General features: G+C 36.1%; 1 protein-coding gene across 2 annotated transcripts in view; it reads right to left on the bottom strand.

The window, feature by feature from the left end:
- The window catches only part of LOC128645314 (peroxisomal N(1)-acetyl-spermine/spermidine oxidase), a 147,452-nt gene that overhangs the window by 121,484 nt on the left and 8,139 nt on the right, over nucleotides 1-17,829 (bottom strand). The window contains exon 1 of one of the 2 annotated variants that reach the window (XM_053698207.1): nucleotides 11,356-11,714. The exons of the other annotated variant lie outside the window; for it this stretch is intronic. The gene's annotated coding sequence lies outside the window, so the exon portion shown is untranslated. Of the gene's footprint in view, nucleotides 1-11,355; nucleotides 11,715-17,829 lie in introns of those variants that run through there. 2 annotated transcript variants of the gene reach the window in all.

The following is a 17,829-nucleotide window of genomic DNA, read 5'->3' as shown; positions in this document are numbered from 1 at the left end:
GGAGACAGATTAAAACTACTCTTGAGAAGAGAGGTTTATTGGATCTTCCAATTAGCCACTAGACCCCCCATGGGTATTAACCGCAGATATGATGTCAATCTATTTGTGGACTAAACTATACATGATCAGAAGTACATGATACATACATACTTACATAAACACACACAAACATGAACAATAGCAAATTAATTACCAATAACTAAGTGAGAAACCAATCAAACAAGAAAATAACGAACTAATTAAAAGCAAAATCTTTATTATGTAGGCCACTTTCCCCTTCCACTATCATGCAATAGAATATAAGATTCTTCTCTAGTCTTTTTTGCCTCCTCTGACAACTCTGATAAATCTGAGAATCTCAATAAACATCTCAATAAACATCGTAGGAACTCCTTAATCATCATCATCCTTCCCTTTGCCAAGCTATTAGCATTTGCTTGCTGATTTCTTTATTTTGAGGAAGGAAGTAACCAGACCCTTTCATCGTCTTTCCCCCCCTTCCTCAAGTGGGCCCTATAATACAACATAACTATTACCATTACCATATCATATATGGGACTAGGGTCCATATCTACAAATATCTGCCATCATTAGCAGTCACCAGTATGGGCATATTTTGGACTTCTATATGACACATTTGGTATGTTCCCACTTGTATGATTGCTAGTCCATCTATATATTAACAAGTATATGCAGAGGCTCACAAAGGAAGGTATAAATAACACATAAAACAACAAAATAACAATAAAACAACAAAAACAATAATAAAAACTTAATCATATATAGTTAAGCTAACAAACATATATGTTATGAACATAGTTTACACCCAATTGGAAACTAATACAATATGTATCAACCTATTGCAATTTACTGTAACTTTTTATATTTCAAAATAAGATATTATCAACTGTATATTCTTATTCTTTTGTATATATATTTTTTATTTTTACTCACGCATTTATTGTAACAGTTAATGCACTGATGTATTAATGTCTTCTATTATATCATCCATTAGAACTCACACTTACCTGTATTCTCCAGAGGTGTACTCCCCTAGAGGGAGGAACTTAGTTACTGATTGGTTACTTACCTGTATAAATACTCACCTGGAGTACCAGGTATCTATCTCTGATGAAGCGCATGTGCTCATGTGCGAAATGCGTCAGATATTAGGTGCTTACATGACCTACTGTTTACAGCTTGAATAAACTACCTTTTTGCAATGGCACCCTGGTTCCGGTTTCTGTCTTTTTTTCCTTGTTTGCCTTAATGTACTATGTTACTGTCAGGGACACTGTACCTTTAAGCAGTAACGTTCCTTTCTCTCCACCTATTGGTTGCTTTCCTGTTAAAATCCTGCAACTTCCTGGCAATCACTGCTTAGTAATTTCGTTTGACCTACAAACTCTTGAAGACCTGAGCTAAACTTGAAATACACCTGAGAAGGAATAAATCCACTGTTTAACTATTTTCCAGTCTCACAAGGACAAATTCAACTTCATCGTCTGGCTGAATACACTAATCAATCTGCAACTCAAATCATCAAATCCTCAGAAGAGTTATACTAAATTACATCAAAGTGATAAGGATATCACAACTCTCACCACTGCTGTCTCTGCCTTGTAAATCAGTCAGTTTGTTTCGTTACCGTATCGGCATCTGTACTACAGCCATATACTGAAGCTGAACCCTCCCCAACACAGGCTTCCGCCATCACACGCTGCAGGGAAACGCCGGGGACAGAACCTGAGCAACCGTTTGCAGTGTAAGTCAGCCTCATTCAGCAAGGAACAAATAAGGTAACATTACCATCGCTATTTAATAAAAACGCATTGATGAACTGTTTTGATACCAAGTAATTATTATTCCGGAGAAAAAATAATGTCCAACTATATATCCTGCATGATTCAAGGTATTCATTAATACAGCCTCTGATATTCATCACATAACTACAAAAGCCTGAACTTCAGTAACGGAAACTCTGGGATTAATTAATCTGTGCAACTTCATACTTGTTACAGACTTTATATAATAATACTTGCTTGCTTGCAATAATAATTAAACTCACTGCTACAAAGATACCCTTCATGTATATAAGGGGATTCTAAAACCTCAGTGACACAAACAACAACAAGGTTTATTACTTCTGTTTTATAAATAAACTGTGTATTACGTACTGTATCCACTAACTCATAGCAAAAGAAGTAATCTGCAGCTGAGCTTCTTAAAGGGATAATTAACCTCCTTACATAATTACTAAGCCATCAATATGGAGCCAGCAGAGCTTCCTCAAGTAGTGTATAACCTCACACAGAAGGTAGATCAATTAGCACAAGCAGTGCATGACTTACAAATTGAAAATCAATCCCTCAGGAACATTATTAGGGATTCCATTTCGACTAGACCCTCACATCATGATTTAACCCCAGAACCACAGATTGCTCTTCCAGAGCCATTCTCTGGGAATCGTAAACTTTACAGACAGTTTAAGAACTCCTGTCAATTGCTATTCAACTTAAAGCCTAGAACATACCCTACTGAGAGGGTTAAAGTTTTGAGTACAATTTCTTTCCTCAGGGGTGAGCCTCGCACCTGGGCAGACAACCTCTGTGAAACAGATGACCCCTTACTGGGAAGCTTAGAGGATTTCTTTACTTCCTTGGATGAATTATACCAAGACACTGACGTTCAACTCACAGCAGAATCCTCTATGAGAAATCTAAAACAAGGTAAGAGACCAGTGGAGGACTACATAACTGATTTTAAATTGTATGCTACAGATTCACAATGGAACCAAGTGGCTCTCAGGAATCAATTTAGGCTTGGTCTGGCTGATAATTTAAAGGATGAGCTAGCTCGGATTGAACTACCCAAATCTCTGGAAGCACTCATGCGTACAGCCACCTTAATGGACCGCAGGTTACGTGAAAGACGCGCTGAGCGTTATGCATTAGATGCTCGTCCTAGACCTTCTACTTTTCTACCACCTAGGGAGGCTCCCTCTACAACTAAACAGTTAGACCAACCCATGGAAATTGGAATAATAAGAGGCCCTTTAACTCCTGAGGAACGACTCAGAAGAAGGGTTAAATCTCTATGTATGTACTGTGCCAACCCTGCACATACAGTACAAGATTGCCCTACACTACAAAAAAATAAACAAAGTAAGTTAAACCCTATCTATACATCAGTCATTAACGCTAACAAATCTGCTTACTGCATTTTATCTCTTTCCCTACAGTGGGACCAAAGCCAGTTGACACTTGATGGAATTATTGATTCTGGAGCCTATGGAAGTATCATAGATGCAGAAACTGTAAAATCAAATAAAATTCCAATCATTCAAAAAGCAAACCCTATCTGTGTCCGTGTCATTGATGGTTCTACAATTACTACTGGTCCAATAACTCACCACACCATACCCATAAAGGTTTCTGTTGCTGGTCATAGTGAATTACTTTCTTTTGATGTATTACCTTCTCCTCATTTCCCTGTTGTTCTAGGCATTAAATGGTTGCAGCACCATAACCCCCAAATAACATGGACTCCCCAACAAGTGTCATTCAACTCGCAATATTGTTTACATCATTGCAATCAAGATAAAATCCTGTTAAAAACTGATACCAATACTCCGGCTTTGCCTGTTGAATATTCTGACTACTCCGATGTTTTCAGTAAAACTGAGTCAGAAACTTTACCACCACATCGTCCGTATGATTGCCCGATAGAACTTCAACCTGGAGCAACTATACCCTACGGACACCTATATCCTCTCAGTCAACCTGAGTTGGATCATTTAAAGACCTACTTGGAAGAAAATCTCAGGAAGGGGTTTATCAGGGCTTCAACCTCACCAGCTGGTGCGGGAATCTTCTTTGTCCGAAATAAAGATTCAAGTCTCAGGCCTATCATCGATTACCGGCAACTGAACAAAGTTACGATAAAAAAACGTTATCCACTCCCTCTAATACCCGAGTTAATTGAGCGTCTCTCGGAAGCCACTATATACTCTAAACTTGATTTAAGAGGAGCGTACAACCTGATAAGAATTAAAGAAGGTCATGAATGGCTTACTGCGTTCAGAACCAGGTATGGGTTGTACGAATATTTGGTCATGCCTTTCGGTTTATGTAATGCTCCCGCCACATTCCAGCATTACATAAATTACGTTTTCCGTGACCTTCTCGACATTTGTGTAGTCGTATACTTAGACGACATTTTAATTTATTCTAAATCTTATACAGATCATGTCGCACATGTGAGGAGTGTCCTCTCCAGGTTACGACAACATAAGCTTTACGCAAAACTAGAAAAATGCATGTTCCACACCGACAGAGTGTCATTCCTCGGCTATAACATTTCACCTTATGGCATAGAAATGCAGAAAGAAAAGGTGGATGCTGTGAAGAATTGGCCTACACCAAAGACCAAAAAAGATCTCCAGAGATTTCTTGGGTTTTCCAACTATTACAGGAAATTTATAAAAAACTTCTCAAAACTTGCAAAACCACTTTCCAGACTTACTAGTTCGTCTGTTGTATTCCATTGGACTCCAGATGCTAACTCAGCTTTCCAAACCTTGAAGAACTGTTTCATTTCTGCACCTATTTTGAGGTTTCCTGACCCAACCTTGTATTATGTTCTAGAAGTAGACTCCTCCGATTACGCCATAGGAGCAATACTATCACAACAGACGTCACCGGATTGTCCCATTCACCCTAAATTTTTTTTTCCAAAGTCATGTCTTCAGCTGAGAGGAACTATCCGATTGGGGACAAAGAGCTGTTAGCAATAAAACTCTCCCTAGAACATTGGAGACACTTACTAGAGGGTACAAAATACCCCATTAAGATTTTTACTGACCACAAAAACCTGCAATACTTACAAAGTAACAAGACTCTTTCTGCGAGACAAGTCAGATGGAGCTTGTATTTCTCTAGATTCTCTTTCAACATCATTTACAGACCAGCTAATAAGAATGGGAAAGCTGATGCTTTGTCACGATTACCAGTAAAACCAGAAAATGAGTACATCAACACTGATGTAATACCAAAAGAAAGATTTATTGGATTAACGTCATCCCTTATGTCACAAATCAAAGAACACACAATCAAAGACAGAAAAGATGTCACATCCGAGCATTCCACTCTTACAACTAAATCCGGGGTTCTATATCATGGTGATAAAATTTATGTACCCCAAGGCATGAGATCGACTATACTGAAGACTTTACATGACTCACCACTCTCTGGTCATCCAGGCTTCCGAAGAACATCAGAACTTATTAAGAGAACTTTCTGGTGGCCCAAGATGGATAAAACTATACACCAGTATGTTAAAACCTGTTTAATTTGCATTACTTCCAAATCTGAAAGAAAACCTCCATATGGATTGCTCATGTCTCTTCCAGTTCCTACAAAACCATGGCAACATTTATCCATGGATTTTATTGTGGACTTACCAATATCTAAAAGTCAAACTACAATTTTTGTTGTTGTGGATATTTTCACCAAGATGGCACATTTCCTGCCATACCATAAACTCCCAACCTCATCAGAGACAGCTCAACTCTTTTTACACCATATAGTCAGACTACATGGAATACCACCAACTCTCACAACTGACAGAGGTTCCCAGTTTACCTCTCGTTTTTGGACCAACCTCTGCAAACTAACACACATGGATCACAGGTTTTCTACATCCTTTCATCCGCAGACAAATGGCCAAGCAGAGCGAATTAACCAGTGGTTGGAACAGTACCTAAGATGTTTTTGTGCTTATCATCAAAACGACTGGATGGATTACCTCTCAATGGCAGAGTTTGCTTATAATAATTCTGTCAACTCCTCTACGAAACTTACTCCCTTTTACGCGAACTATGGGTACCATCCAACTTTTACATTATCTACACAAGAAACCATTGATTCACCTTTAGTGGACGATTTGCATAACTCCCTTGTGGATAACTTTAACTATATACATCAAAATATCAAAGATGCCCAGGATGTCCAAAAGAAGTATTATGATCTTCGTAGAAGGGTACCCCCAGCATATTCCATTGGAGACAAAGTTTGGTTGTCCACAAAGAATCTTAGACTACAGATTCCCAGTAAGAAGATGGCAAGTCTTTACATTGGACCATATTCAATAAAACGAATAGTAAATCAAAATGCAGTTACTTTAGAACTTCCTGATAATTTAAAGATCCATCCCACCATACATGTATCTTTATTAAAGCCTTATGGAGAATTACGTGACACCAGCACTTTACTTCCTCCACCTCCAACTGTTCTGGACCCTAATGAGTATGAGGTTCATTCCATATTGGACTCTCGTATGCGCTCTGGCAAATTACAGTATTTGATACGCTGGAAAAACTTCTCATCAGATGAAGACTCTTGGGAACCTGCTTACAACCTCAAAGCTCCCAGATTGATTTCTGCTTTCCATCGGAGACACCCAGATCGTCCTCATCCGGTAGCTGTGGAACAGCTCCCTTAGGGGGGGGATCATGTCAGGGACACTGTACCTTTAAGCAGTAACGTTCCTTTCTCTCCACCTATTGGTTGCTTTCCTGTTAAAATCCTGCAACTTCCTGGCAATCACTGCTTAGTAATTTCGTTTGACCTACAAACTCTTGAAGACCTGAGCTAAACTTGAAATACACCTGAGAAGGAATAAATCCACTGTTTAACTATTTTCCAGTCTCACAAGGACAAATTCAACTTCATCGTCTGTGGCTGAATACACCAATCAATCTGCAACTCAAATCATCAAATCCTCAGAAGAGTTATACTAAATTACATCAAAGTGATAAGGATATCACAACTCTCACCACTGCTGTCTCTGCCTTGTAAATCAGTCAGTTTGTTTCGTTACCGTATCGGCATCTGTACTACAGCCATATACTGAAGCTGAACCCTCCCCCAACACAGGCTTCCGCCATCACACGCTGCAGGGAAACGCCGGGGACAGAACCTGAGCAACCGTTTGCAGTGTAAGTCAGCCTCATTCAGCAAGGAACAAATAAGGTAACATTACCATCGCTATTTAATAAAAACGCATTGATGAACTGTTTTGATACCAAGTAATTATTATTCCGGAGAAAAGTAATATCCAACTATATATCCTGCATGATTCAAGGTATTCATTAATACAGCCTCTGATATTCATCACATAACTACAAAAGCCTGAACTTCAGTAACGGAAACTCTGGGATTAATTAATCTGTGCAACTTCATACTTGTTACAGACTTTATATAATAATACTTGCTTGCTTGCAATAATAATTAAACTCACTGCTACAAAGATACCCTTCATGTATATAAGGGGATTCTAAAACCTCAGTGACACAAACAACAACCAGGTTTATTACTTCTGTTTTATAAATAAACTGTGTATTACGTACTGTATCCACTAACTCATAGCAAAAGAAGTAATCTGCAGCTGAGCTTCTTAAAGGGATAATTAACCTCCTTACAGTTACATATAGGGAGCAAAACGAAAGCTGGCAATACATATATAATATATATTAAGAGTGCTGTATCAAACCCCTACTTTGGTCCTTCCCTATTTTGCTCACAATACATATAGAACATAATTTTCCAACAAGACTCAGAATACATCCACAGAGAATATACTTACTCAAGAGATACATTTCTGATGTCTCTCACACATAGATATAATAGAAGCTATTTTATATAATGCAACATTTCACAATTATTAACAATAGTTAAAGGGACATTAAACCCAAAAAATTTCTTTCATGATTCAGACAGAGGACACAATTTTTAAAAAAGTTTCCAATTTACTTCTATTATCAATTTTTTTTTCATTTTCATGTTATTCTTTGTTGAAGAGATAACTAGAAAGGTAGCGTGCACATGCCTGAAGCAATACACATCAGGAAATAGTGCTGCCATCTAGTGCCCCTGCTAATGTATAACATTGTTGCAAAACTGCTGCTATATAGTCCTGCAGACACGTGCATACTCTTGAGCTTACATTTCTGCTTTTCCACAAAGGATAACAAGAAAACTAAGAGAATTTGATAATAGAAGTAAACTAGAAAGTTGTTTTAAATGTTATGTTCTAGCTAAATAACGAAAGAAAAAAAATTGGGTTTTATGTCCCTTTAACAATAATCCCTAAATATTGGGCAATATTCAACATGTATAATAAATTGCAGCACAGATATAGCAAACCTCTTATATTTAAACACACCAGTCATATTCCCTTATTTTCAACTAATTTATTTATTCCAGAAGTGCATTTTTGTTCTTTTATAAAAACATTTCGGATTTTATTCTATATATATATATATATATATATATATATATATATATATATATATATATATATATATATATATATATATATATATATATATATATATATATATATATATATATATATATATATATATATATATATAACAGGGAGCCAAGAGAATTATGAACTAGGATGGTGGCCAAGTGGTTAGAGGGATTGTATTACCTTTAAGTTACCGGTTTGATTCTCAGGAGTGATCCAGATTTTCTTGACAATAGAAATATAAATGGAACAAATTAATAAATGAAAGTAAAGACACTACTGGAGTCACTCATAGTGTGGTTAGGGAGATGGTCTTTTGGAGAAAATAAAAACTACAAGGACAGAGGTTCGGACCCAAAAAAGGAAAAATCTTTTTGAACTTACATATCACACAAATTGCATTTTTTTCCCACCAGACAAATATAAGTTGTCTCAAATTACTGAAAGGAGAAATGTATTGTCTTTAAATATAGAAGAGGAATCTATCAAACCAAGACCAATCTATCAAACCAATCACCACACCATCAAAGCGTTAAACACTCGCCCTACATAAAAGGAGACCTAACAGCCAATCAGGTACTCTTGACAAAGGCTCCACGAGCCAAAACGCGTAGAGGCATACCCTGATTGGCACTAATTTGAATTTCCAAGCCCTGCTAGACCGACAGGCGGGATTGTGAAAACGCCTGCAATGGCTCAACTGATTAAGGAGAAAGACAAGCTATAGTGGCGTCTGTTGCATCCGGCCATTACCAACCCCCAGAACCAACAAACAGAACGAGTGAATAGGAGTGGTGTGATCACGCAGCTTAAAAAAGCTGACAAGTTGTCACACAGGACACGGAAGAATAGGTAGATCGCTAAAACATAGCTACGCAAGGAAACTTCTATTCACCACAGGATCACTAGCACTGGATGATAAAGAATAAAGGTCACTAATCCGATTTGGGCAATCTTTGATTATTGCTCCTATACGGCCATAGACTATAACATCTGCAGAGCTTTCTATTACATCTACAGAAATACCTCAGACATCATAGTCGGGACTTTCCATATACTGTGCAAGCACATTTGGCACTTTACTCATACCACGCTCTGGCTAGATAGACAATAGAACCACTTGGTCCCCAGAAATAGCTTATAGTATAACTTATTGTATAGAGTATTTTTATTTTATTTTATTTTACATTTTTTATATTGTACAATTTATAATATATCCGGATATATATTTTATCAATTTGTTTATTTCATGCACTTGTCTATTACTGGATTTTATGAACTTGGGCATTTGTCTATAATAAATTATTAATATTGAATTTACTACCTTTTGAATTTCTTTATAACTATAATACATATCTTTCTATATGTACAAAGCACTTATATAGGTTTTTACTACAGCAGTTAGCATATCCATAGTGGGTCCTTTAATTGCTTCTTCAGCGCTGCTCCCTCCTTGTGTATATTGTGTATTTCTATCCACCCTGAGTGAGTAAAGGGTATTTTTGGGAGTTCAGCTATATTAGAGGTTTAGTGTGTAGCAGACATCTCATCTTTTCTTTAACTACGCTGTATAAACCCTTTCACTACCAGATATTTAAGAAAAAAAACTTGCCCAAAGTACAGGAGAAATGTTAGAATTTTTGCAATCACTCTGTTTAAACAGAAATAGAGCTTTTGATTTTTTAAATTTACCTATGAAAACTATTTATATTTTTAAAGTGGACCTAGGCTCATTTTTGTATCTTTGATGCCTGTATTTGGCCACCAGATACGATCATATAAAAAAAAAAAAAAAAACCTTTTCCCAAACTTTGGGTTTCTCACTGAAATTATTTACACATAACTAATGCAATCATATGACAAATGGTTGTAAAAGCTTCTCTGGGATCCCCTTTGTTCAGAAATAGCAGACATGCATGGCTTTGCAATTGCTTTATGGCAATTAGAATGTAGCTTATTTCCGCTGCGTACCTTACTTGAAATTTCTGTCAGTGAAGGGGTTAATCAGTTAGCTTGTAAGGTTAATTTATTATGCAGAGTAGAGATTACCCTGCCTCCTGACACCTCCCACTCCCTGATCCCTCCCAAACAGCTCTCTTCCTTTCCTCACTAAAACTGGTCACTACCATCTTAGGTACTGGCAGACAGTCTGCCAATATGAATTTTAGGGCATTCTTTTAATTATTGTTTTTCCTGCAGTGTACTGATCCTTTCCTAACCCTCCAACCTCCCCCTCCCACTAGTGGTTGCCATCTCAGGTACTGGCAGCTGTCTGCCAGTACCCAGTTTATATGTTTTTTTATTTATTAATATCTCTCTATTTTCTGTAGTGTAGTGGTGCCCCCTACCTCCCTCCTCCCCACCATCATTAGTTAGGGTGCCCCCCCTTTCAACTCCCCTTTTGCCATAGTGTAGCTTCCCATTCCTCCCTCTCACATCACTTTTTCTGCAGCGTAGGGCCTCTCCCACTCCCTCCGCCTCTGTGCTGCCCACCCGCCTTCTGTCTCTCACCTTCCGTTCCGCCGGCACAAGCAGTTGATTGTTACAGACGGTGGCACAATTGTCAATCCCCGATATTGTATGCCCTATACATTTTTCTCTTGAAAGTGTGATCAATGTATTACATCTATCATCCCAGGGAGGTCTTGTGAACATTATTAACTTCTCTGGAATCCCTGTTATAAGTCTTAGATAGCAACATCTACATACCCATAAGCCAAACAAATAAATAAAATACTTTATCAACTAGTATAATGTAGACTCATGTTTCATGTTGCCACCATTAAGAAAAAAAATAACATAAAAAAATAAACATAGCTATTACCATAACTCTGTTACCAGAAGCTAATGGTGTTAATAGCTATATAAAAGCTGTCTTCCTTTATAAGATGAAAATACCAGATAAACATCACTTGTATTTTTATATATTCTTTTTAACTGACACTTATTTTAGAAATAACAGTTATGTCAGTAAAATATGGTTTGTGCAGATATCCATAATTTAGACAAGTTAGAGAAAACATATTGCAACTTTTTACTCACCAGAAAGACAGCTATCACCGAGGAAATCTTACAAAGCTTTCAAACGCAGAATGTATTATTTGAGTTCCAATGTTCCAAAAATAATGGCTGGCTGTGATGGTAGTCGACGGAAATGTATTATAACTGAAAACCTCACTTTAAAATGCTTTTTTTTGTCCCAATAGAGAATAACACAGTTAAGCTCTCATACAGGACAAACACAGATGCAGGTTTTCCAAGTAAGCTCTAGGCAATGTGCCGAGTTAGCCAATTCGTGCTTAGCATTATCTGATTTATATCACAGTGTTTATCTTTGTTTTCTGCTCATTCTGATTCAAGCAGAAATGTTCCATATTCATAGGTCTCTCAGTTCATTATACATTAGTTTTACCTCCACCTTCTATCTTATCACTAGACCTTTGTACAGGCTTTCAAGGTAAAAGTGCAGTAAATAAAATTGTAAATGACATCAGTACCTGTTGATGGCGCAAGATTTGCATTTAAAATCATATTCATTTCCAAATAACTAAGCAATACTTAAAGTTTGGTGAAAAAAAGGAAAGTAATTAGAATTGTATTATTTACCTTATTATAATGTAGTCTTGTCTCACATAAGTGAATATGACATTGAAATGTATTTAAGTAAACAATGAAGAAATAAAATAAGTAGAACTGTGCTTTCTTTTCTTTTTCTCAAGTGTGACACAGTGCTAGGCATTATTAATTAAAGGGACATTGAAGTCAAAATTAAACTTTCATGAATCAGATAGGCCATGCAATTTTAAACAACTTTCCAATTTACTTCCATTAACAATATGTGCACAGTTTTTTATATGCACACTTCTTAAATCAACATTTCCTACTGAGCATGTGTAAGAATTCACAGAATATACATTTATGCATTTGTGATTGGCTGATGGCTGTCACATAATACAGGGGGAGTGGAAATAGACATAACTGAAATATTTCAGAAAAAAATCCACTACTCATTTGAGGTTCAGACTAAGTGCTATTTCATTGTCTTTTCATCGTGCATTTGTTGATTATGCAAATCTACTGTATTTACTGGTCCTTTAACTATATACCTTGTGAATTATATATATATATATATATATATATATATATATGTGTGTGTGTGGTAAGAGAAGAGGAATGGAAGAGATAGACACAGATAAGAGTAGAAACAGGAACATATGGATATAGCAGTGCATAGATTATATAAGGAGGGGTGCTTTTTGGGCAAACAAATCTCTGTGGAAGAATATTTGCATGGTATGCATATATGTAAAGACATTTCACCTTTAGCATGGAGTATTTAATATATTATGCAATGTCATTATGACAATAAAATTGGTTTAGAAGAGTTGCGCAGGCTTTGCTACTGTTGACTTATATAGTAAAGGTTATAGGTTTTAGTTATCTTTGGTTGCAACCATAAGTTAAAGGGCCAGTAAACCTACAAAATAATGTTATATATTTTATTCCAAAGTTCATTTTTCCTGAACACCACTCCTGGCTCTACTGAGCGGGTCTTTCTTTTCATAAGCGCTTCCCGAGCACGCTGTCTTGTCACAGCACGCACGATTTAGCCATTAAACTGAATGTAGCTTGCTCCCGCTACCAGACCAGAGCGAGCTACATTCAGTTTAATGGCGCAATTGGACGCACTGTGACTAGACAGCGTACCCTTGAATCGCTTATGAAAAGACCCGCTCAGTAGAGCCAGGAGCAGCATTCCGGAAAAATGAACTTTGGAATAAAATATCTCTGCTATCCTTTGATGTATAAAGTTGGCGCTAAGCTAGTGTTATATAATTCTGCACTATGTGAATTTTATGATTCCAATAGAGCATGCAATTTTAAACAACTTTCCAATTTACTTCTGTTATCAAGCTTACTCCATTCTCTTTGTATCCTTACTACATTCTCTTTGTATCCTTACTACATTCTCTTTGTATCCTTTGTTGAAGGAGCAGCATTGCAGTATTGTAAGCTAGCTGAACACATCAGGTGAGCAAATGACAAGAGGGATATGTGTGCAACCACCAATCAGCAGCTAATTTCCAGTAGTACATTGCTGCTCCTGAGCCTACCTAGGTATACTTTTCAACAAAGAATGCCAAGATAACAGAAGTAAATTGGTAAAATTGAATGCTCTATCTGAATCATGAAAGAACAAAATTGCACTACTTTAAAATATTTGGAAACTTCTGTTGTCAAATTAAAAAGGTCCTGTGTAATGTGGCATATACATTTCTCAAGCTGAGCTTGCATGTAGTGGAGAAGAGACTGCAGAATTTGTATTTAATTCAGTTGTTACAGCTCTCCATCTCCCCCCTACATTTATCATAAGGATATATTCTAGTATTATAAGTCACCTTAACTCGTTTTTCCTAACATCTATTTGTCAAACCAAAAATCATGCATGATTTTTATTTATACCGACCTCTCAACTGTCCCTACAGCCCCTGATTCTGAGCTCTGTCCCTCTGAGACAGTCAAATGTCCATATTTGCAGAATGTCCCTTTGCCCACCCACAGAGCACCCAGACACGACCACAAACCACCCAGACACACCCACAATCCTCACCCCCTCCCAACACATTTCCTCCCACAAAATGTTTTCAGGCCCCATGAGTCTCCTGAGTCCTTAATACCCAGCCATAACTGTTGGGAGCTATGTTTTTAACCAACCCTTAAAGGGATAGTAAACATCACAAATGTTATTTCTTAAAAAGATAGATAATCCCTTTATTTACCATTCCCCAGTTTTGCATAACCAACACTGTTATAGAAATATACTTTTTACCTCTGTGATTACCTTGTATCTAAGCTTCTGCAGACTGCCTCCTTATCTCAGATCTTTTGACAGAATTGCATTTCAGGCAATTAGTGCTGACACACACTTAAAGGGACAGTCAACACCAGAATTTTTGTTGTTTAAAAAGATAGATAATCCCTTTATTACTTATTCCCCAGTTTTGCATAACCAACACAGTTATAATAATACACGTTGTACCTCTGTAATTACCCCTTCTATCTAAGCATCTGCAGACTGCCTCCTTATTTCAGTTCTTTTGATAGACTTTCATTTTAGCCATTCAGTGCTCACTCCTCTGTAAATTCATGTGCGTGAGCTCAATGTTATCTGTATGAAACACATGAACTAATGCCCTCTAGTGGTGAAAAACTGTGAAAGTGCATTCAGATTAGAGGCGGTCTTCAAGGTCTAATAAATTAGCATATGAACCTTCTAGGTTTAGCTTTCAACTAAGAATACCAAGAGAACAAAGCAAAATTGTTGATAAAAGTTAAATGAAAAGTTGTTTAAAATTACATGCCCTATTTGAATCATGAAAGTTTTTTTTGGACTTGACTGTCCCTTTAAATAACTTCATGTGCATGAGCACAATGTTATCTATATGAAGCACATGAATTTACGTCCTCTAGCTGTGAAAAACTGTAAAATGCAGCTTTCAAGGGCTTAGAAATTAGCATATGAGCCTACCTAGGTTTAGCTTTCAACTAAGAATAACAAGATAACAAAGCAAATTTGATGATAAAAGTAAATTAGATAGTTGTTTAAAATGACATTCCCTATCTGAATCATGAAAGATTAATTTGGACTTTACTATACCTTTAAAAAAATCTTCCTGAAAATGTTTAAAAAAATAATAATCTGGCCATATTCATGTAAATGTAATTGCACAACATTTAATAAACCTAGCATTTAATATTCCTTTAAATTGCTTTGAAGAAAAAAAAGGACTTTTAAGGAACATTCTCGTATAAATATAATGTAACTATTTATCCTCAGTATACTGTTTAAAAAATGCATTTTGTTTATTTAAAACTAACCCTCCTGCTAGGTAAATGTAAATTTTCATTTCTGAGACAGCATATTTTTACACACAAATCTATAAGCATACAGAGCAGCTGATTAGTACTCATGCTTGCCTGGCACTCAGGTATGCATACTGCAAGTACACGTTATTTGCTCCAAAATCAGTATTCTATCTAAAAAGTACTTAGAGTGGAAAATGTATTTATTAATGTATTTATTACAACATTATGCTTAATAGCCATATAATTATTTTCACTACCATGTCCATTAACACTTAACAATATATATGAATTATGGTGTAAAACCGATATAAATGTAAGGATAGGAAAATGTATACTTATTTAAAAATATTAAAACACTACTTAAAGGGACATGAAACCCATTTTTTTTTTCTTTCATGGTTTAGAAAGAGCATGTCATTTTAAACAACTTTCTAATTTACTTCTATTATCTAATTTGCTTCATTCTCTTGATATCACTTGCTGAAAAGCATATCTAGATAAGCTCAGTAGCTGATTGGTTGCTGCACATAAAGGCCTTGTGTGATTGGCTCACACATGTACATTGCTATTTCTTCAACAAAGGATATCTAAAGAATTGAGCAAATTAGATAATAGAAGTAAATTGGAAAGTTGTTTAAACTTGCATGCCCTATCTGAATCATGAAAGTTTAATTTTGACTAGACTGTCCCTTTAATACATCACAAATTGCCCAAAATTATTGGAGAGGACAAGTATCGGCTTCTGTTACTAATGCTGAACGGTGCAAAAGGATTGATTCCTTTATACTGGAAAAAACAAAATACTCCAAGTTTACAGGAATGGAAATCTAAGATAGGTGAATTGCTAAGACTAGAGAGATACCACTACCTGAAAACTGGTAAATGGAGTACGCATGAGATGATGCTACTGACCTGGGAGGGACGGGGACTCCGATTTTCCTGATAAACTACAATCGTGGTGTGACGCCTGTTTCCCTTCCCCTTTTTCTTCCCCCCCCCTTTTTTTTTTCTCTCCCCCTTAGCTCTCTTTCCTTCACTTCTCCAATCTATACCTCGTTCTTTTCTTTATTTCCTTATCTTGTTCTGTTAGAAGATATTGGCATCTGGCTCTTAGATACTCTCAGCTGTATGTAGTAAGTAATCTGTAGACATACTGCACTGTATGTTAATCTGTGCCCGATGATTTCTTTTTATATTTCATTCAAAGTTCTTTATGTTATAAACAAGGAAAATGTTGTTATCACATGAGTTACTGTAAACAACTTTGTTTAATATTAATAGTGAAAGGTCGGATGACCACTCCTGCACTTAAATGGACTCTCTATGCTGTTTAAATAGAGTATGCATTATGAACCATAAGCTGTTTATGATCACATGTACAAATGTATGTTTACAATTTGCAATGTACTATACGCTGTACATACAAAGGTTGAACTTTTTCTTGCTAATAAAGCTTCTTTGAAAATAAAAAAAAGTATGTAAAAAAAAATATTAAAACACATAGAACAATTTATTTGGGTGTGGATGAAACAATAATATAAAATGGGACATACTAAACTGCATATTGGGATGATTGGGATGATGGGATGATTGGCTGCAATGCTAAACACTATCACTAGATGTCATTATACTTTCTACACACATTCATGGTAATGACTCTGCTGTAACTCAAAATATGTTCTTTTCTGCACTGCTTGATACTAAGTTGCAAACAGTAGTTGCAAATGTTTAACTATTCACTTGCTGACATATATACAGTTGTATAATGGAATCACATTAAATAATATAATAGAAAAATACTTTTGTGGGACTACATTACTAATTTAATATAGTACATGTATGTGCAAAGCAACACATTTAACCTGTTTTGATAGGAACCTGTGAATAGATGTTTTAAACATGGGGATTATGGGTTACACATGCCAAGGAAAATTGTAATTTCTGATAAGAATATGGTTATAACTATTTTTCTACATGGGGATTATGGGTGAAATATCATGGTTACACATGCAGAAGAACACATTTGACCTGTTTCTGATAGGAATATGGTTATAATTATTTTTATACATGGGGATTATGGGTGAAATATCATGGTTACACATGCAGAAGAACACATTTGACCTGTTTCTGATAGGAATATGGATATAATTATTTTTATACATGGGGATTATGGGTGAAATATCATGGTTACACATGCAGAAGAACACATTTAACCTGTTTCTGATAGGAAAATGGTTATAATTATTTTTATACATGGGGATTATGGGTGAAATATCATGGTTACACATGCAGAAGAACACATTTGACCTGTTTCTGATAGGAATATGGTTCTAATTATTTTTCTACATGGGGATTATGGGTGAAATATCATGGTTACACATGCAGAAGAACACATTTCACCTGTTTCTGATAAGAATATGGTTCTAATTATTTTTATACATAGGGATTATGGGTGAAATACCATGGTTACACATGCAGAGGAACACATTTGACCTGTTTCTGATAGGAATATGGTTCTAATAGGGGATTATGGGTGAAATACCATGGTTACACATGCAGAGAACACATTTGACCTGTTTCTGATAGGAATATGGTTCTAATTATTTTTATACATGGGGATTATGGGTGAAATATCATGGTTACACATGC

This window comes from Bombina bombina, chromosome 1 (genome assembly GCF_027579735.1).
Source record: "Bombina bombina isolate aBomBom1 chromosome 1, aBomBom1.pri, whole genome shotgun sequence".
In the NCBI taxonomy this organism is placed as follows: domain Eukaryota; kingdom Metazoa; phylum Chordata; class Amphibia; order Anura; family Bombinatoridae; genus Bombina; species Bombina bombina.
The sequence above is the reverse complement of the archived record's forward strand: the minus strand, read 5'-3'. Positions and strand labels throughout refer to the sequence as shown.